This window comes from Grammomys surdaster, unplaced genomic scaffold, assembly GCF_004785775.1.
Source record: "Grammomys surdaster isolate TR1022 unplaced genomic scaffold, NIH_TR_1.0 270, whole genome shotgun sequence".
Taxonomy (NCBI): Eukaryota; Metazoa; Chordata; class Mammalia; order Rodentia; family Muridae; genus Grammomys; species Grammomys surdaster.
Window position 1 is genome coordinate 2,262,242 of NW_021604711.1, and position 19,589 is coordinate 2,281,830.

The 19,589-nt window shown below is 51.4% G+C and overlaps 1 protein-coding gene across 7 annotated transcripts in view; it reads right to left on the reverse strand.

The window, feature by feature from the left end:
* The window catches only part of Rai1 (retinoic acid induced 1), a 95,377-nt gene that overhangs the window by 14,854 nt on the left and 60,934 nt on the right, over nt 1–19,589 (reverse strand). The window contains exon 1 of one of the 7 annotated variants that reach the window (XM_028776465.1): nt 14,497–14,596. The exons of the other annotated variants lie outside the window; for them this stretch is intronic. The gene's annotated coding sequence lies outside the window, so the exon portion shown is untranslated. Of the gene's footprint in view, nt 1–14,496; nt 14,597–19,589 lie in introns of those variants that run through there. 7 annotated transcript variants of the gene reach the window in all.

A 19,589-nucleotide genomic window follows, 5' to 3' on the forward strand; every position in this document is an offset into this window, starting at 1 on the left:
TATCACTCGTCTGTACTACCACGCCCAGCCCTTGTAGACAGCTCAAAATCATTTAGCAGAGCAATTCCACTGTTCCCTGGGGCCCTGCTGGATCCCATCATCTTAGTCTTTGTGCTGCCGTACTTCAGCATGACTCAGCCGCACTGGGTACCCATGAGGACCCCCTCCCCAACTGGGGAGAGGCCGCTTTCCAGGCCCGCTGTAACTGCACATACAGGAATCCACGCATGTACAAAGGACCTATCAGGCACATGTACATGCACGCTCACACACACGTCCCCTGCAGTGCCATCTGGACTCTGTCCCTTCTGGCAGATGTTGACTGGGGGCTGCTAAGCCAACTGTCCACAGAAAGCATCCCCTCCTCTGACTCCCGGGAATGAAGGATGGTAGCACCTGCCTCCTGTTCTTGGTATCATAGGTGCATAAACAGATTATGTCGTCCGGAGTGTGGGGATGCATACTAATAGGGGACAAAGACACAGTCCCCTGGCACTGGGGAGCACACTATCCTCCCTCTTCTCTAACCCTCCCTGCTGAGCCACTCACAACTTCTCAGGTCAGGGATGGTACAGACAGCACTGATACAGGAGACAGGGCAGGAAGACCAGGGCTTTTGTGGGTGGTCACAACCTAGGCTTGTGCATCTCTTCTGGTTTCCTTCAACTGACTGACTTTGGTTACCCCAGAAAATCCTCAGTGATAAAAAAGAGGAATACCCCTAAGCTTTGGAGAAATAACAAAGGCTGACTGTTGGCCCTGCATCCCACAAGCTCAGGGTTACTCAGCCACCACACAGGCGGAAGGGAGGATGTCCAAGCTCTCTGGGTCTGAGCAGTCCAAGCTCCTAGGAGGGAACTGGGACTTTCCAGTTCTTGTCCCAAAACACACTAAGATGGAGGTGTGGTCTGCCATAGACCACAAAGGTTTGGGGGGGGGGAGGTTGTTTTGTTGAGAACTAAATGTGAGGGAGGAGAGGTAAGTGCCTCACAGAAACAGAGGTGTGAAAGGCAGGAGTGGGGAGCTATTGGTAGGGAGATCCAGCCTCCCTTTAGTCTGGATCCCACAAAGGTACTTTCCTTCCTTTGTCTGGGAATTGACCCAAGGAAGGGGAAAAATGAGCTCCATCCAGCTCAACAGGGCATTCCCAGGCAAGCAGACAGCCTCCAGAGCTCAGAGCAGTACGACTGACCCAGCTGCCCCTAAGATAACTTTCCTCCTCTCCAGGTTGTTAAAGCTTCCTGCCTATCCCATCCCCAACTCATCGTCCATCTCTGACCCCTCATTAGGACAGTGCCCACCTACCCTTTGGATCTACTTCATTCCAGTCCTTGTGGTTTGGATGAAGCACCTGCCATTCCAGAGGGGCTGGAGGCAGCATCCATCCAGGTGGTCAGCCTGGTGCCTCCTGCCCTACCTTCTCAGAGTAGAACACACTCTGGATGCAGGTGGATGCCACTCCTGGTCAGGATAGCTGGTGGGCCACTTCTAAGACCAGGACACAAAATGCCAGTTCCCTGCCCTCCCTGGATATGTGTTTATAAGCCAAGAATACACAATCCCAAACTGCTCTGAAGGCTACATCTGCCTCCCTCATATATCTGCACAAATTACATTTCAGTTTTTATTAGTCCCAGATCACTCTCATTTCCTGCTGAGTGTCCTGTGGATATCATTAACATTTCTACGGCTGGAGTTGTGTGTCTGTGTGTGTGTGCATGTGTATGTGTGTGTGTGTCCCTGCAATACATTCCCCAAAATGCATTACCAGAGACGTTATCTAAAGAGGGGAGCCATGAACAGTGTCCCCTCCCTGCCTACTCTGTCCCTGCCCCATCTAATCAGTCCAGCTGCTGTGCCTTTTAATTCCCCACACAGGATCACAGGCCGGCTTCCCAATGCACACAGGCAGCTGGATGTGGAAAGCATCTATCTCTAAGAAAAGACAGTTCAATTAAAATCTCAGAGGCCCAGTGCCTGTTGGAGGACACAGGCAGAAAAACATGTGCCCCAGCACTACCCTCCAACCCTGGCAGAGGGAGGGACAGAAACAAAGGCTCAAGCATGGTGGCATCCTAGCTGCTAACTACAAAGGTACTGCTGGCTCTGCCAGGAGAAAGTAGGTGCTGCCTCTTTAAGGCTTGGAGTGGGCTCTGTTGTTATTAATTATTGTGATTATGATTATTTTTCAAGAGCACCAAGAAAGGATATGAAAGAGATGAGAAGCAGATAGCAAAGGGCTGGTATGGGCAGCATCAGGAGAGCGATGGAAGAATGAATTCCCCATAGGTGACAGTGACCTTTCAACACGGAGGAAAGAAGCTGAGACGGCTGGAGTAACGGCAGTAAGGTTTGAGAACAGTAAGGTTTGAGAACGGAACCTTGCCCCAGCTTCTGCTCCTCCCCCGTCTCCTGGGAACTTGCCAAGGCTTCCCCTCAACCAGCTTGGCAGACTCTGGCACGTAGCTAATGGGAATCCAGAGCAACCCTCGTTGCCCTAGGGACATGACTACTCCACCCTTGTAACCACTGGTTACTCTAGACACTGGATGGAAGAGTGTACCAGGCCCAACAAGGCCAGATCTTCGTGAAATCTGATGGTGCTTGCAATCAGGATGAACTCCCTTTGACATTCCAGCAGCCAAGGATGGCAAGCCATCAACACAGCCATGAAACAGTGCACTGAAGAATAGTGAGGTTAAGCCTCAGGCACGGCCTTCTCCCAAAGACTCTGTGTGTGTGTGTGTGTGTGTGTGTGTAGGGGGGGTGGAAGGATGGTAGCCACTGATAAAACTGGACTTCGTGTTTTATCTTGTCCCTTCTACTACTAAAGGTGAAGTCAATAGGGGCAAAGGATTTCCTTGTGACCCTAGCTCAACACTGAAGATCAAATCCCTCTTCTGGACCCCACACCACAAAGTCCCACCCTGAGAAAATGTCTTGGTATGACAGCAAGAATGCAGAGCTGAGCTCAGGACAGACAAATATATGCACAGGCACCCACCTGCCTATGTGTCCCTCTACAGCAGGCCAGACCCTGCCTGCAAGCCTGGCTCTGCATTTCTGTGTTACTAAGGGCAAATCCAGGGTCTTTATCTTGCTAACCAAGGTCTACCACTGAGCTGTACCCTACTTCTCAGCAGGCAATCCTACCTATAGTATCTGACTAGCCTCTAGTGAAGGGTCATTAGTCCCAGAGCCTCATCAGGTCCAAGAGTTAGCCCCACCAGTGAGATGGGTATACTGTGGGCCAGAGCTGCTAATGTTTCCAGTGGGCCCTGTAGGAATGTTATCCTGAGGGGAAAAGGTGGAGGGAGAGGTGGGAAGAGACACATCCCCTCTTCACTAGCAGCCCCCAGCCACTGGTCCTCCCACCTCCCCATAGTTGTTTATAACCTGATTGGTAGCTTAGGAAAAATTGAAAGCCTAACCCAGTCTGGTTCTCAACCCTGAGACCAAAAAGGGGGTATTTATGGGGCCCAGGAAGCCTAGGGAAAGACAGATGTTCATGGAGCAATGGGTAGGTGAGACCCCAAGGGCCTCCCAATCTGTTATGGATGAATAATAAATATTAAGACTTGGAAGCTGGGAGAGGGCTCAGTAAGATGGCTTGCTGTATACGTCCGAGGACCTGGGTTTGGAACCCCAGCACTAATGCAAAAAAAAAGATGGGCAAAGCAGGATGAGCTTGTAACCCCAGTAACAAGGGGGAGGGGGATGGAGAAGAGGAGAAAACAGGTATTGCCTGATTTTGCAGGCTAGCTAGCTTGGGGGCAGTGAGACTGTCTAAAGGGAATAAGACAAAAGCCACTCTGCAGAGGAAGGCACCAGAGGTCTCTGCCAGTCTTCAGGACTGAGCATCTTCACAACAACAGTGAGACCTCACTGGCCTTTGAGACTAGGCTAGATTTCTTGGGCTAAGGGCTAGCATCAGAAAGAGACTGGAGGATCTGCTTAGCGCAGGGTGGTGGTGAGGCAGCTCTACCCCAAAGCATGGCCTCTCAAGACCACCCCATGTTAGTAATATCTTTTTTACACTACTTCTCCTCCCCACCACTGCAGGATCTGGGTCCTGGGTAGCCAGAGGCAGGCAGAGAGATAAGAAGTAGCAGACAGAGACAGGGTTGTGGTTCGGGCTTTTTAGAACACTTGCCTAGCATTCATTCAGTATCTCCATCACTGAAATAGAAAATTAGCAGGATATAGTGGCATAAACCTGTGATCCCAGCATTTAGAATCTGAAGCAAGGGGATCAGATCTCAAGTTCAGGACCAGTCTGACAGGTTAGGTGTAGAGCTCAGTGGTAGAGTATTTGCCTAGCATTCATAAGGCCTTAGATGCAATTACCAAACACTGCAACAAGCCAGCCTGGACAACACAGGAAAAAAAGATGGACCCAGCATCTTTTGAGGCCCTAAGAGGCTGAATCTGAGTTTCTGGAGGATGTGTGAGAACCTCCTTCAGACTTATCATCTCTACCACACTAGGTCACTGGAGTGAGATCCAATACCACGTCATTGGCCCTGCTTGTGCAAGTTCTTTCTTAGACACTGCCCTCAGCATCTCTTACAAGGATGCAGTAGGTCACAGCTGGATGCCCTCAGTGGCAGGGGCCCATAGTCCAGCTGGGCCTGTACCCACCATCATGGTTGTCTTCTCTGTAGCCACCTCAGCTGCTATTCTTCATTGGTCTCTTGTGGCTACTGTGGGTCATTTTATTGACCACTCAACAAAAGGCATCACTGCCTATCTGTCTAAACAAGGAGGAAAAAAAGGCTAACTACGAAGAGGGCAGGCCTTGCCCATCATGTCCAGCTCAGGCTAGCCTGCACTCACTGATGACACACATAGGCAGGGTCTAAAGATCAGGGGTCTGGCTAGTAGAAGCTCACAGGGGCTCCCCAGGCTGCTTGGGCTGGTCTACACTCCAAGCCCCAGGTGAACTTGTTAGTACAGCTGGGTCCTCTCCACTTCATGTGCCCAGAAGGACCAGGACTCAACTCACTTGTGGATGAAGCAGCAAAGAAGTGCCAAGCTAGTAGCAGGCTGTCTAAATGCCACTAGGCTTGGGCAAGCCTTCCGCCTCCATGAGCCTCAAGCCTCGGTGCCGGTTGTCCCTTTTGCTAGGGAAACCATCTCCAGATACCCATGCCACTCTACTGCATCCCTGTTGTCACTGGATTTAAAACGACACCCCTTGTGCTTCCTTCTACTTCTTCAAAACTTACCTTTCAGCCTCATTACTAGTCTCCTCTCAAATGACAAAAGTTCCATAGGAGCAGGGAGTTTGCCTATTTTATTCATAGTCATGTCCCCATTGCCCAGAACAATAAATATTTATTAAATGAGACATGATCCAAATGTCACATTAACCCTGTGAAACGAAGTCCAGACTAAGCAGTTAGTTGATAGACACAGTGTATTTGGGCAGGGACTGAGAGGCACAGCCTAGGGCCACAGGTCTGCTTCACACAGTAAACACAAATTTGTTCTTAAGGATGGACAGAGTCCACTTCAGAGCCAAGTAGTCAGAAAGGGGTTGGAGGCAGGCTGTACATACTGGTCCCAAGCAGAGCTGGGAAGAATGTGCCAGAGAAGCTTTTTCTTTAAGAGGTTACAAGTCAGAAATGTACAGTAGGGATGTTTTTCATTTTCAAAAATGTTACCAGGGCTGGCAAGATACAATGGCTTAGTGATTGACTTCCATCCCTGGAACCCACAGTAGAGAGAACTAGCTCCTGGAAGTTGTTCTTACACACACACACACACACACACACACACACGGCACACACCCAGATTTAAAAAAAAAAAAGTTATCAACCAAGTCTCAAGGGTTTTTATTGTTGTCATTTAAGGAGGGCAAAGTTCAAAAGGACCATCTGTGGGCTTTCACTTGACCATCAGCCACAGGTGTCAAGTCCTGACAAAGTGGACACCCACCCCCATGCAGTTTAGCTCTTGCCTTCTTAGGCTGGGGACCTGGGTATTAATGCAACAAAGAGCTCCTGGATGTTCAGAGCAGGAGGCCTTGGTAGGTAGCAGCATAGCCCAGGCAGACACTGAAGTCAAAGGTGAGTGACCTGGGCGCAGGAAGGAGCTGGAGAGCTAGAGGTAGGATTGTGGTGTGTGCACAGCTTGTAGAGGTGATGTAGGAGGTGGCCCTGGGACATTCCACAAGAGACAGGTGAGGCCCCATCCCTCCCCCTCCTGGGACCCCTGCCAAGCTCCCATGTGGGGCTCATGACAGCAGTAATTACATAATTAATGGTACAATGAGCTGCCTCCTAAGGATAAGAGCCTGAAGGTAGGGATGTGTTTGCTCTTAAGCCCCAAAGCCCTACTCTGGCCCCAGAGTTGCCCCTATAAATATTGCTCTGATGGGGACCAAGTGGGACACAGGGACACTATTGGCTTTGTGCTTATCACAGTATTTATGCTTTATCACAGCCTCAGAGGGTGAGGATCACAGAGCAGTTTCACGAGTGGGTGAGAAAGTCGGTGGGCAGGATGTAAACTAGCCAACTAGGAAGGCACAGCAGTGTCTGCACTCGTTCCTCTGCAGCCTTTAGTGTTGGTGCCCACTGGTTCAAGCCTGGTGTAGCTCAGCAGAAGTCCAGGTGGAGGGTGAGCAGAGTACAGAGCTGAGGTTCCAGGGGAATGTGGGCTGCATGTGTAGTCTAAGGCGTAGAGAACTGCCAGGATGTTGCTGAAGGACACCGGGGATAGAAAGAAGAAAAGAGATAAAGGAAGAAAGTGACTGCCCTCCTGAAGCTGGGAGGCAGCAAGGTGGCTTCCAGAAGCAACTGCCTCCTACAGCAGCTACTGCCTACTTTGGTCCAGCTCTGAGTTCAGCTGCTATAGCCAGTGGTCAGGGTACCCTGTTTTCTGGGTACTGGTCCCCGGTGCTTTCAAGGCATCTCTTGTGTGCTTATGGGGATTCTAGGTCTGCTCTCCCAGTAGTACCAGCAGAGGGGCCTCTGACTCATTACAGACAGTCTTGTCTGCAACCTCCTTGGAAGACAGTTTTGGCATGGAAAAAATAAAGCAACCAGCCCAGGAACGGGACGAATTCTTCCTCAACACTCCAATCCCAAACTCGAAGAGATCAACGGGAACCCAGAGAGGGTCAGTGAGTTGAGGTGTCCACCAGGCTCAGCAGTTATGTGCCCCAAATGCCTCTCTGCCACACAGAAACAGAGAACATTGCTTTCCTACTCTATAACCCAGCAGGGAAAGACATTGCTGCCTCTGGGAGCCTGGGTAGAACCTCCCCTGCTGCCTGCCCCAAGGGCTTATCACTGCAGCACGCTGACAGCCCGGGAGGTGCAGCCCTGGCCCCCTCTCAGTGCGGGTTCCATATGGGGGAGCAGGGTACCGAAGCCCCTCCTGCACCGGCCCCCAGGGGAGGAAGCCGCCTGTCAGGCCGCCTCGGCGTGTCAAATCCTCTTGCTGCCTAATTGTGAGACGGCAGCGTTTAAAGAAACGCTTTTCTGGCCGCCTGCCACACCGCAAACTGCTTGGTATAATTTTATTATTAAGGAGAGAGAAAAAGAGAAGGGGCTGGAGGAGAGAGAAAGGGGAGAGCAGAGGAAATTGCTTCGTCCAAGTCAGCTGGTGGAGTATTCCGCTCAACGTGAAAGCGGGGACAGCTTTCCAGTTGGCAAGCTGACTCCGTTAATTGCGCATTCAGTCTCTACTTAGGGTAATTGGAACGGAGCGGGGCCTAGCTCTAACAATTAGGGTCTGCGACTAGGCCATTAACCCTTTCCGCAACCAGCCCCCGCCCCATCGACACCAGACGGGGAAGGGTGCGGGCAAGGACCCCACATTGAGGTATAGGCTGCAGCAGGGTACTGCCTAGGGAGCCGCGAGGAGGGTGGGGTCTGCGGCCTCTCCGTTGCTGCTACAGATGTTTCGGCCATGTAAGACAAAGGCAGAGCGCGGCTGTCGCCGGGAGAAAATCCGCAGGACTCCCTCAGGGGCAGGTAAAATTTCACCTTCCATTGGTATTCCCCTCCCCCTCCTCGTCTCCCGGTCTTCCGCCAATCCGGAGAGGGCCACCAAAGACGCCGCGACGCCTCCTCCGCAGCCCAACCCACTGACCCCAGCAAGGTCACGGCGACCTCCCGCACACCCGCCCGTCCTCAGCCACAGATCCGCAGGGACTGTGGGCGCCCGGAGAGGAAGGGGGCGCTGCGCTTGCCACGAGGCTGAGGCAGCCAGTATGCTTCCCGCCTCCCTCCCGCCTGCACCCGGACCTGGGGGCGGCCCCCCAGCCTCCATCATTCATTTTCCTGATTCCCGCTGTAGCCACCCTCGGAAGTCAGCCGAGTGAAGCAGCTGTTCCTTGCACACTCCACTTGACCAAAGATGATGATAAATGAGGCCAGGGCTGCGTCAGAGACGCGGCTGCAAGGGCCGTGCAGGGGAAGTGGGGGCCTATAGCACCCTCGCCCCGTTCGGCTAAGTGCGAGCCCGCGAAAGAGAGCGTCTGAGCTCTCCCCACCCTCGCCCCGCAGACCTTGCCGCAGGTCCGCACCCGTCCCCGACCGCTGGGGTCCCCGCCGCGTCCTCGCCTCCGCCCCCAGTCCGCGCGCCCCAAACCTATTAACGCTCGTAAATAATGAATAAAGGAGCGCTTCCTACAGCCGCTCTGGGTGCGGGAGGGGCGGCAGCCAGAAGCGTGTGGCTGGGGAGATCGCCGCGGGCCGGACCGAGGGGCTCGGGCGCGTGGCCCCGCACACGTGCAGCCGTGGCGTGCAGGCGGCACCCCGCCCGGCGGCGGAGGAGGGGAATCCCGCGCTGCCCTCCCCAACGCCACCTCCCCTGGAGTCCTCTGGCACCGAATGAGGCGAGAGAGTGCGCGCGAGCTTCCCAGCCGAAGAGGGTTATTTTTAACCTGCCCCCCTTTCTATATCTGCCTCGGCGATGCGCGCCCGCCCGCCCGCTCCAGCAGCCGAGGACGCGGGCTCCTCACCTCGCTCGCAGGCTCCGGACTCTGCGCCTCCCCCGGCCCGGCCCCCGCCCTTGCGCGGGCAGAGCGCAGCTACATCTCAGCCTGGAAAGGGCCGATTAGGAGCCGCGTGCCTTTCAGCTAAATATCGGAACCGGGTGGGATGGGGGCGGGGAGCCGGCGCTCGTCCCCTCGCCTCCCTCGCTCCCTCCCACCCTGCGCGGAGTGGCGGTGCGAGGCGGCTCCAGCTCTCCGATAGCCTGAAACAGCCGGCCCGAGAACCGAGTCCCCCTGGGGTTCTCGGCCTGGTCTCAACATCCTCTAGTTCGCAGAAGCTGGAGCTCCTAAACGTAGGGACCCTCAGGGTGCAGCGGCGCCAAGCGGGGCGCTGCCACCCCCACCGCCAGTCCCCTTTCTTAAGCCACTAGACAAATAAGCCATTTGAACAGCAATGGGCAGGTCTTGCCGGAAACTTCAAAGCAAGCCCCTTCCTGAGCCAGGGTCTGGGGACGTGCCAGGAGCACACAGGAAGCTCGCCAGATCGGTTTACTCCCTCTTGTTGGTCTGCCTATGCTCCCCCTAGGGAGAACCCCACTTTGGCTTGCCTTCTTCAGACCCTTTCCTTCCTCAGTATGAGGTCGCAGGAAGTTCGCATCCGTTGTGGTTGTTGTCCTTCTCCCCGAAAGGCCACCCACCTTAAACTTCATTCTGCCCTCTTTAGAAGAGGTGAATGGAAGCCGGGCTGTGGTGGCGCACGCCTTTAATCCCAGCACTTGGGAGGCAGAGGCAGGCGGATTTCTGAGTTCGAGGCCAGCCTGGTCTACAAAGTGAGTTCCAGGACAGCCAGGACTACATAGAGAGACCCTGTCTCGAAAAACCAAAAAAAAAAAAAAAAAAAAAAGAAGAAGAGGTGAATGGGCAGCCCGGCCATCTAGGATCTTGACTGAGTCCCTCAAGTATCATGGCGTTTTCCAGACTGTCCCTAACCCAATTCGAGGGTCTTCGGAGAAACTTTCTTTAAGGAGAAGGTGATTAGCTGCAGCAGGAGCAGAGAAAGCGGTAGCCATCCCAGACACAGAAACCATGGGGTTAGCATACTAGTTCTCAACATGTGGGTCAAGACCCTGTCACAAGGAGTCACCTAAGACCATTGGAAACCACAAATATTTACATTATGATTCACAACAGTAACAAAATTACAGTTATAAAGTAGCAACAAAGATAGTTTTATGGCAGGGGGTCACCACAACATGAAGAACTGTATTAAAGAGTCCCCACATTAGCAAGGTTGAGACCAATCTCTTGAGGCTTAAGTCAGCTACACAAAACAAAACAAAAAACCCAGCTTTTGAGGGGCTGGGCTTTTGGCTGGGTTCTTCCTAAGGAGAGCTGCCTCAAGCATACAGGTAAGTAAAGAGGCCTGGCGGGCCAGAGCACCTGGGAGAAGCAGAAGGGAGGCTGATATCCCAGGGGGGCTGTGACATACTTAGGTCGGGGCTCTAGATGGGTGGAGCCTGGAAGCCAAGGTGGGTTAGGAGCAAGAAGAGGACTGGCACTCAAGCAGAAACAAGGTACTAGGGGGATGGTACAGACTGGGCTCTGCCCTCCTCTGATCTGGAAAGTTCTTCCCATCTCACTATTGAACCCTGTTCGCCACCAGAGACTGGTGCTGTTTGAAGAGACCTCAACTACCCTTCAAGGTGTAATGTCTCTTCTCATTTCCAGAAGTGGAAATGGCTCCAAATAATAGAAAGGCTGTTCCAGATTCCACTCTTTGGGAGCCCTGAGGGCAGTGCTGCAAGCGGGGCTTCTGGCTGGAGACAGAGTGGTTCCTGAAGGTAGAAACAGATGCACTGGCATGAAATTTCAGAACACTGGTCTTCTGGGGAGGGGGGAAAGGGGACTGGAAGAAGTGTCACACAGCCAAGCCACTCCGTCAGTGTTTCTTGGCATGAGTCTGGATTCTACTTCTTATTCACCTGCAGACTGAATGTCATTCAGCAGCACTCTTCCAAATACGCATGGCTATTGTGGTAAGTTACAAATTCATTTAGGGTTAGGTGCTCCTGTGCAGTGCTATTTTGCTCCAACAGACAGGACGAATGCTCCGACTGTGATCTTCCAGGTTCTCAAAGTGAAGGCGTGCTGGGTTTGTGTCGTCACTGCAAGAGAGCTTCCATTTGTGCTATGCTGTGGTGGCTGCTCTGACACAATGGAAGCACCACTCTCAGCCAGAGGGGGCTGTCAGCCCCTGCTTTAGGGGCAGCCTGAACAAACTTCCTGAGGACCTTCCTGAGCCCAAGTGGAAGCTGACTGACTACTCTCTCTAAACAGTCATAAAATGGGAAGGTATTTAAGAGAAAAAACCAAAGCCTAGGCAGCTGGGTCCAGCAACTGTTTGGAACATCGCTCTTGTTTCACTCAGAGTGAACCCAACACTTCAGCTGGTCCTTGTGTGCTGGTTCTGTGCCCAAGCCCAGGCCTGAGTCTGGGCCCAGGCTGACTTGGACCTTGCTTCTGACTGCATCCAACCTTTCCAGAACTCTCTCCCTGGCTTCCAGACCATCATTCTTCTAGCTGCACACAGCTAATTTGGCCTGACCCACAGATGCCTCACTTTGGAAGCTTGTGGGAGGATTCCTTATAACTGGTAGAGAATGGCAGATTGTATCTACTCCTGAGGAGTTCCAAAGGTCAGGTTCAGGCAGCCAGTCATGGGGCTTGGAGCTGTGTGAAAGATGCTGTCTCTCCATATCCACCCCGATGAAGCCCTGAGAGTTGAGTGGCTGAGGGTTCAAGTTCCAGCTTCTGTACACACAGCTGGAGAAACTTGGGCACTTACCCTCGTCATGTTTCATGCTCTTGAGTTGTAAAATATTCTAGGCATCCAACTGGCAGGGCTATTGTAAGGGGGTGGGAGGAGAGCTGGATTTGGGCTCCTTCCAGTCATGCCTGCCCTTCCCTACAGAGACAGACGTGGCCATGTGGGTGTTCGTCAGGATACCACTTACTTGGCTTTCTGAACATGTAGGAGATATAGGTATGGTGCTGTCTCTGGCTGGCTGCTGAGGCATGGGAGAAAGGGAGCTCTGGTCCAGATGGGGATGGAACAGGTTAACTAGTTCTACCTCTTTGGAGCACCTTCTGGCACTATGGATCCAAATATAAATTCCATGTGGCCAGAGTCCTAGCCCAAAGTAATACATGTAAGGTCAGTCACCTACATGTCCAGCCAAGGGAACAGCAACAAAGGGGGTAAAATTAGAAGAAAACCAGACCTGACTATATGAGTGAAGCTTCATCCTTTCGGCCACTGGCCACCTGCCTCCACCTCAGCATGACAGACAGATGCTGGCTGCCTAGAACCTACAGCTTCCTATGTCCTGCACTCTTTTTGGTACAAAGAACACTCTGGGCCCCACAGGGCAGAGGTGGGCCTGACCACTGACTACACTGTTCTTCATGAGTGGGCAGGGCAGGGAGAATGCCAGAGCTGCTGTTCAAAGGCACTCTTGGTTTGTTATTTTGAAGCTCTTCCTCTCCCTTCTGTGTGGCCTAGCAATACACTTTCCTGTAATCTTTCCAACAAAACACACATAAAATGTAGAGGCAGATGCCATCCAGGGTTTGTGAACCCAAAGGCTCTGAATTGTGAAGCCTGCTAGAGATAAGGGATCAAATCCTACCCCTAACCTGAGCTGTGGGACCCTATGCAAGCAGAGATTAAAAGAGACCATGTAGACAGAGCTGTCAAGAGCAGCACAGGACATATCTGTCCTTTTAAAGGATAAATATTGACATTTTTTATAGCAAAAGCAAAGGACTGGAACTCCACTCGTCTCTGCTGGCTGCAGAGGTGTGGCCAGGAAGACAGGAGCTCCCAGGTGTCACATGGGTCTGACTCTCATCTGCTCACTGCTATTCCCACCAGGTTACTGTCAGGATAGTCAGGCTCACTGCTTGGACACAAAGGCCTAGTGGCAGTGGCCTGAGCAGGGTCCTGTCACATGTGACAACTCTAGGTATCAACTCTGGGTGGAACTGACCTGGCAGACTAGCAAGTAGCCCTGCAGCCCCAGGACTAAGGAATGTTCTGGATAGCTTTGTGTTTCACTGTGATCTAGAAGTAGCTTTTTCCAGAGTGCCCTTACAAGAGTCTTTGGAAACAAACACCAAGTACCCAAGACCCTGAGGCTGACTGACTCTGTAACCTCAGGTGAGTTATACCATCTCTCCAAGCCTGTAATTTTCATCCTTCAAGTAGGGACAGCAGTTAAACATCTACATCCCAGGACTGAGCTGAGAGCCACTAAGGAACAGAACTACCTTCCTACCATCACTCTCTGACCGCTCTCACTGACCTTTCCAAGGCACTGGCTCTGTTCTGAGTGAGCATCAGTCACATCCTAACTCACTTTGCAGATGAGGTCACAGGCATAGAAAAAGGGCATTTGTGTATTCAGATGACAGTTCTAACATCATATTAATCATGCTGGGGTGGTGAGGGGAGGCCCAGAGGCAGAGCCAGGGTGTAAAACTCTACATGTACTTGGGGTATAGGGCCCATGTTTTCTGGGTGTGCCTAAACAATGTTTTCATCTCCAGAGAATCAGCAAGAACATAAGCACCCTACTTTATACTAAAAAAAAAAAAAAAACCTAAATCCCAAGATACCAAAGGATATCTTGGGAATAGCAAGACTTGGATATAACTGAACCCTAGCCCCAACTCTCTAGTCAGGGCAGGATCTACGGAAAAGGAAGGTCCTTTCAGGGTTGCAAGCTAATAATTTCTTTTGTGGTCACTGTCTGGCACACTTGACCTATTGTCTTCTTAGTTACCTTTTCCAACTATAGAAGCTGAGCTGACAGACCATTTTACACACAAGGAAACTGAACCCCATCCGAGGCTCTGAAGCTTACTTCCTGGGAGCGCCAAGTTTCTCAATAATCCAGTCCCTCAATCCACTCTGACACCCTCCCCTTCATTCATCCATGTATTCTCCACTCATCCATCAATTTTCCCATCATCCACCTGTTTACCCACCACCTACCTGCCCATCCACCCACCTGCCCAACTATCCTTCCATCTGAGAAGCAGTTCCCAAGTGTCTACTCTATGCTGCATGGGTGCTAGGAATGGATGCAGCCAGAGACAGCAAAAAGATCAAGTAGCCCTTGCAGAAGACAGTTGAGTGCTGATATACAGGCAAAGGCACAGGAGGCACAGGATCAGAGGGATAACCCATAGGAAGTCCTGAGTCTTGAGGAATATGCAGAAAATACTGAGGGAAAGGGAGGCAGAGAGGAAAGGTCTGAAAATGTAGTCTCTTTAGTTAGATGTGGAAATGAGACAGGTAAGGCCTTGATCACAAACGTGCTAAGTGACAGTGAGCCACAGAGCACAAACAAGAGCAGGGATGACAACACTAGATACACATATGCTATGATTCATAGTAACTATAGTGATGGGTAAATATGGAGGCCAGTTAAGATAAGGCTGGATTATCTCCTAGAGAACAGTGATGGAGTCAGTCTACTAACCTGCCAATGCACATCTCCAACTCAAGTCTGACGTGCAACTCTTGGTGTGCCAGAATCAGGTAGCGTCAACATCTACAGGTAACCCAGTGTATGTCTGAAGCCCAGAGAGGACAAAAGCGTCACACGTGTAGAAATCAAAGCCTACCAAACCCTCCCCTGTAGCTCACCAGGCCTGCTAAAGAGAGATCTGAGGCCCTCCTGGTGATGGCCACCTTCCTCAAGTGTTCTCCTTGATCTCACTGGGCATCAGTGGGAGGGAGAACGAAGGGTGACGGAAGGCAGGTGCTGGGACATAAAAGAATGAAGTTTCCTTAGTCAATAGTTGCTGGGCAGCTTTAAGGATAGTTAAAAGCCCCAGCTATGCTGTAAAGGAAGGGCATCCCTGCATGGTGGACATAGGCAAGGTAAGCAGGAACACCTGAAGATGCCACTCATCCTCTATGAGGACCCTGAATATGTTTCGGTACCCTCCTCTTCAGATACATGCCCCTTCTCCTTACATACCAGGTGGGTCCTGGAGCCACCCGGCCTCCAGGGCTCCTTGCCCTTTTCCCCCTCCCCCTCACAACCTTCAGAGCCTCTGCCAATGAAAGATCTTCTCCCACACAAACTGCATTTAGACACTGCGCGATTGCTGTCTCCTAAGAGACTCAAAAGCACCAGTCAGGCCTCTGATGGACATGTCTGAGTTGGGGCAGGGGGGATCAAGCTGTGGAGGGCCTCACTGAATACGTGAGTGAATAGGTAGATGAATGGAGTTCTGCCCTCCAGCAAAGCAGAACTTTGTGTTAACTAAGTATTTTTCTTAGCCTGTGCAAAACATGATTCTCTAAAGCATTTAAGAACATGATAGTTTAAGAACAGACAGTTCTCAGACCCTCATCATGGTGCCTAGTCTGAGGAACTCAAGAGGAGCCTGAGAATTATCAGGCCAGGTTCCTGTCTATATGCTAGGTACCTCAAAGACCTACCCCAGAACTCTGTTCACTGGAACACCACCCTTCTCCAACTCAGGATCACTGGAAGCCTCGTTGATGGGAGCAGGGCCGGGGGGGCTGCATATCTGTACAAGCAGGGGCACATGCCTATGCATAGGCTGGTATCTCTGCGGCTCAGTTAAGTCCATTAGTGCTTAGCAGCAACAGCAACAAATAAAGATGGCAGGGTGTACAAACACTCATAAACTGTCAGGGTCAGCACTGCCTCTCTCCTCATACCTGGCTCCCACCCTCTGCCAGCTGGGTCCCCCGTCCACTCAGACATCCAGCCCCCTGCCCTGGCCAATCCTTGAGATTCAGCCCCTTGGTCAGCATGTGACCAGAGCCTGTGACCAGAGGAAGCAGGCTGAGGCATAAGAAAGGAATCTGTCAGGGAGCCTGAGTGTGGCAGAGACAGCAGCTCCTTAATCTGGTTCCTTTGATAACTTCTGTCTTTTTATGCACACACAAGGATCGCAGCTCTACCCTGCTCAGCCGTCTCCCTGCAGCTAATGCCTGACAGCTCTGTTTATGTCTCCCCGTAATTCTGCAGCTTTATGTTTTTTTTTTCTTTCCGGGGCCATTAAGCTCACAGCTACAGGCTCCATCTCCTGCTCACCCAGCCCCCCAACCCCTGCCTTTGTCCTTGAGGCCTAGATGCCCTGAAGCTCTTTGGGAGATAGGCTGTCCCCTCTTGGCTGGTGGATAAAAATCCTGAATCCCAGACCTTGTCTGAAGGCCAGTACAGTAGCTCTCCTGACATCAACTCCTGCCTCCTCCCATCACTCTTATGTTGGCCTGTTCCCAAGGCAGATCCCACAGCTGGTGGCCTGGATGGACAAGGTGAGCCCCTAGCCCTTCTCCATCTCTGCCCCAATTCTGTTTTCCCTGTTCCTTCTTTCGGCCTCTCTGAGTGACTATATTTCTTTCCAGAATATAGGACCCCTTCTGAGGAAACAGACGCCCCTGCAGCATCTTCCTTCTGATTCTCTGAAGCCTCTGACTGAAATCTAGTGTATCCCTGGTACCATCAAGCCTTCACTACTCCATTGATTCTCCCCTTAACCATTTCACCTGAGTTCCCCTTCCAAGGTCTCTTTAACCTCACTCCACAGTATAGAGTATACCACATGTCCAGCTGCCAAAGATCCTGTACCTACAACCCAGAGAGTTCTCCAGGTCTCTAGCCTCTGTCCCTGTAGCCTCACAGAAGCTCTGTTCATGGGGTTTTATTGCTATAAACTTTTCAATGGCTTCCTAACCCTTCATCTAATAACCTGCCTCCTGCCCTTAGTATACTGTAGCTCCAGTCCTAAGACCTCCTGGACTGTAGCAGCTCCATACTTGAGTAGACACCAGGCCTCATCCTTTTCCAGTTTCCTCACTGGAATCAGTTCTTCCCTTCTTTGCACTGCATAAGCCTCTCCTAGACCCCTAGGACAGGTCTGCAAACTCATATTCTATGCCCCCACCAAGGGCTAGCTTTCTACATGCCCTAGGCTGTCCCTGTGCCCTTCAGTCCTCAATGTCCACACCTCTCAACAACAGACTCCTGGTGTACCATACTGGGACACAACTCAGACAAAGCAGGGTCACATTCAGCCAGAGCTAGCCCCTAAAAGTTGACTGGAATATTAAAAAGGCAGAGCCCTGTTTTGTCTCCTCCTTTGGGAAGAAAGCCACCTGCCCACTTCTACTCTGAGGCTCAACTGCCTCAATCCTAGGGTGGCCCGGTAGGAAAGGCAGAAGCTCTGCTCTGGCCACTGGTGCCTGTATAGAGGGAAAACCATTCTGCCTGCTTCATTTAGCCCCCTTCCTGCTAAGCTGTCTGTGACCTGCCTTATGTCTGCTGCCCTCTGACACACTCTTAAGCTTCCCCTCAAACTGCTGAGCCTTCTGAATATTAGGTGGCCTGACCCTGTTCTTCTATCTACCCCATGGATGGGTACCAAGATATCTTGCCTAACTTCACTGCCTGGCACTACCCACCTAGCCCAAGAAGACTAGAAGGCAGTATCCCTATTGTGTATCCCTACTGTGTGTGCCTCCTTTTCTTATGTCCAGCCCAAGACTCAGTTTCAACCCTATCATCCCATGACTCCTCAGAATGTGTGACCAAGAGTCTGTAATGGCCAACCAGACGCTGATCCCATGTGAGCCTGGTAAGCACCTGACCTCAGAGCAGAGTTCTCCACTGCACAGGGTACCAGGCAGATATAGCTGTGGCAACTTCATGCAATTCTGCTGCCAAGAGTCAGGGGAGCTTTGTGATGTGTGAGGCCCTTGCTGAAAACAATGAGACCTCGTCAGAGATGGCAGAGCTACACCATGCACCTGGTATTTCTGAACATGGGCCCTGGGTAGCTGACTTGGTGGGGAGTGGTCATGGATACAGCTGGGAAGTACCCTGAGGCTGCTGAAGTCATGATGAGCACTGCAGCAGGACCAAGAGTCAAGGCCAGGCTCCAGCTCCATCATCTACACAGTGACAAGATACTCCTTTAACCGAGGAGTTACTGGCTGCGAAGCACCCTGCTTCCATCAAGGTAACAGGCAAACAACCACTAGACTCTGAGGCTACCGTGGGGCGAGGGTTCAGATACACAAAGTCCTTGGCCAAGAGGTGGGAAAGTGCTTATTGGAAGCAGCACCAGCCATGCCCTCAGTATCCCACTAACTACATATCTAGAAAGTGTTGTCTAGGACTTGCCCTGCCATAAACATCACCAGGCTTTTCTTTCATCTTAGGAGGGCAAAGCTGTAACAATTAGGTATCTTGAGACAGGCAACATATGCAGAGCCTGAGAAACGACCATTGGTCTCTGTCCCTGCACAGAGACAAGAAACCAGGCTCAGGAGAAATCAACTGATTCTGCAAGATCACATAGCACAGCAGGTCCTCCAAATCCCAGCTCACAGTATCACTGCTTCCAAAGAGCTTTTCTTGTTACAGATAAATGTTAAGGGTCCGATACACAATGAATAAGGCACAGAAGCAGGCGTTCAACACAATCTCAATTTCTGTGACACTAAAAGCTGACATCAATGTCTTTTCATCTAAGAGGTTGGAGGTAAATACTATTTTTTTTTCATATTTTTCCAGCAAGGTTTCTAAAAAGACCAGCAGTTCTGTGTTTTCTAGAATGAATGGACACAAGGGCTGGTGTAACCAAATTCTGGTTAATAGAATGTTGCCATAGATACCATGTAGGCATCTATACATCATACACCCTTCTAGATTAAGACCACAGTGTGCCAGTTTTAGCCTTTGGTAATCTGACCTCTGTCATTCTTTGTTCATTTAGAATGCCCCTTGTGTCCTAGGATCCCCTCCAAGAGCTATCCTGGATTATATAGGCCTATGGGACAGCAGGATCTTTTCTTGTACTTGCTAGGGGAAGAAAGTGTGTCCTGCTGTATGCTATGCTGTGTTGCTTAGACCGCTGGTCTTCACCTGTCTCCATCTCCTTTTTTAGTTTCCTGGCATCGACTGGGGTGGCCCACAGCTCTGGTACTCAGGGAATCCAGGCCCACTGTGTGACCAGTCTAGGCTGACATCCCCAACACAGCTCCCACACTCATATAGCATTCTATAGACAGCTCTGGACCACCCCTACCACTCTCACTCTGAGAGCCCCCTGGGCCTGTGGCCTGAGAACAGCTGACAGCTCCTTAATAGAAGCAGGCCACCCTGAAGCCTGAGTGACACTGTGCAGGTCTGACAAAGATGCTGAGGCTCACATCAAAGCCTCATTTTTCTTCTTCCTGTTAGGCACTGAAACCATTTACATAAAGAGCCCCACATGGGTCTGCAACAAAGATGCATTTCTCCCCACATCCCTTTCAGCCTCTTAGACACTGCCTGACAGATGCCTTTTTGGGAGTGGGTATCTAAGGACCTTGTACTTGGGTCACCTAGACATGGGGCTGGGGAGGCCAGCCAAAACAGTAAGTAACTATGACACAATTTCTAGTTTGTGATGGTGCAAGAGCTCAAACCCAAGGCCTCCAAAACACAGGTGCTGCACACTGAGCCACTTCGTTCGCACCCCTCTTAATTTCCTTTAAGAGAGAGAGAGAGAGAGAGAGAGAGAGAGAGAGAGAGAGAGAGAGAGA